At 35.1% G+C, this 2196-nt stretch overlaps 1 non-coding gene across 1 annotated transcript; it reads left to right on the top strand.

Moving 5' to 3' along the window:
• The first annotated feature begins 1800 nt into the window (after window positions 1-1800).
• Window positions 1801-1907, top strand: LOC141644917 (small nucleolar RNA R71). Its single transcript, XR_012544518.1, has one exon. It is a non-coding gene; the product is annotated as a small nucleolar RNA R71 (small nucleolar RNA).
• The last annotated feature ends 289 nt before the right edge of the window (window positions 1908-2196 follow it).

Below are 2196 nucleotides of genomic sequence, written 5' to 3'. Positions count from 1 at the left end.
ATTATTATGATAATTATTGATATAATTGTTATTTCCATATTATTTATTATTAATTCCCGATACAAATCCCGATCACATCCATATTATAATACTAAATTTCAATCCACGAAAATATGGCACACGGCCCAAGGTCCAATTATTAGCTAAACCCAATTCCCGACTTGCTTACTTCATTTATTACTTAATTAACGTCTTATTTGTAATTCATTATTAGAAATGCCTTTAATTAATTATTAAATTACATAAACTATTCTCATAACTTATTATTAAAATACGGGGTATTACAGTCTTCCCCCCCTTAAAATGAACTTCGTCCCGAAGTTCGCCTATAACTACAACCACAACATTCACAACATCACACCATTCAACATTACTAAGCAACTTCGATTATCAACTACATCAATCTCATCAAAACAATAATTCAAAATTTATGTAGTATTACAAGAACAAAAGCATTTTGGGAAGTAAAATGTGTAAGTGGAATGATTGTGTCTAAAGCAACACACAATCCCATTTACACGATTTCCATGACCCATTTACGGGTCCATATTGGTTCTTATATTTGTCGCACAAATAAGTGTAAATTTTATTTAAACATCGATTTATGTATTAAATGCTTCCCGATCAATTTTGTCTAAAACACTCCGTAAATATACGTGTACCGCTACACATATTATTTACATACTAATATTAATCTCATTAATCAATTAGTACAATTTTAGTGAATTAACAATTAATTAACTAAAACCCGTCTCATAAAATTTAGTATTCAATTATCGCATAATTAAATAATAACTGCAGCGCCTCGAGTTCGCTAGTAGAAATCTCTCTAAAAAGAATCGACTAACCTTTTAGTCAATAAATCAAGGGACTAAATAAATTGTATCTCATACAATTAATTAGTTGTCAATTGGGGTTCGTTCGTTTAGGTGTGACCGAAAGGGGTCAGTTGATCACCGCCGCCTCACAACAATAACGTCAAACTCTAGTCAGCCAACCGTTATTGATATACGTTAATCAACTGATGAGGATTATAAAATAAATATCCTGATGATATTCCTTTAATAATATTTATGATGTAAACGCACTATTGTGGAGGACACTAACTCCAACAGAATTCTTGTTGGTTCTTTTGCATCTGGAGGACCGCTTTTTGAACAGCAAAGCTTTGGTCATTGGATTGGTTGTATGAAGGTTGATTTTGATATCCTTGGCTTTGGTTGAAAAAGGGTCTTAAGAGTTGAATTTCTCATTAGGGGTGGGGTGTATGTTGGTTGAGGATTTTGAACATTTTGGCTCTTGTATGAGAGATTTGGATGGAATTTGGTATTCTTATTATAGTAGTTGGAATAAGGGGTGCCATTCTTGTATACTTGGAAAGCATTCACTTGTTCATTTGTTCCCCTACATTCGTTTTGATCATGTCCCAAGGTTTCACAACTTTCACATACTCCATTTGGGATTGAGGATGATGCCAACATAGCATTGACATATTGTTTGGGTGATTTGGAAACTTCATCAAGCTTAGCCATAGCCTTCTCAAACTTCAAGTTGATGGTGTCGATATGAGCACTTAGTTGGGCACCCAATTTTGTGATGGAATCTACCTCATGCTTTCCTCCTCTAGTGGCCTTTCGAGGCCTACTATATTGGGAATTATGAACCGCCATCTCTTTGATTTTGGCCCATGTTTGGTTGTCATCAACTTCGGTAAACCTCCTATTGGATCCCATATTAAGCACATTGTGTGAGTCTTCATATAAGCCATTCCAAAACTGTTGAACAAGGAACCACTCACTAAGTCCATGGTGTGGACAAAAGCGACAAGTGTCCTTAAATCTCTCCCATGCTTCATATAATGATTCTTCATCCCTTTGCTTGAACCCGGTGATTTGGGCTCTCAACATATTAGTCTTCTCTGTGTTGGGAAATGTGTCCTCAACAATAGTGCGATCATATGATTTAAATATCATTATTAAATCTCATTTCAAGAATACGGAAGGGATGATACATTACATATATAGTCAACTGGTCCACACATATCGGTAATGATTGGTTGACTAGAGTTTGACACATTCGTCGTGCGACGGTGGTGATCGATTGATCCCTTGAGGTCACACCTAAAGGACGATTCCCTTAATTGAAAAGGTTAATTAGTTGTATACCGTCTGATTAATTAATTCCTTAAAATTGAAC

Source organism: Silene latifolia, chromosome 2 (assembly GCF_048544455.1).
Source record: "Silene latifolia isolate original U9 population chromosome 2, ASM4854445v1, whole genome shotgun sequence".
Taxonomy (NCBI): domain Eukaryota; kingdom Viridiplantae; phylum Streptophyta; class Magnoliopsida; order Caryophyllales; family Caryophyllaceae; genus Silene; species Silene latifolia.
This window is presented reverse-complemented; position numbering and strand designations above follow the sequence as displayed.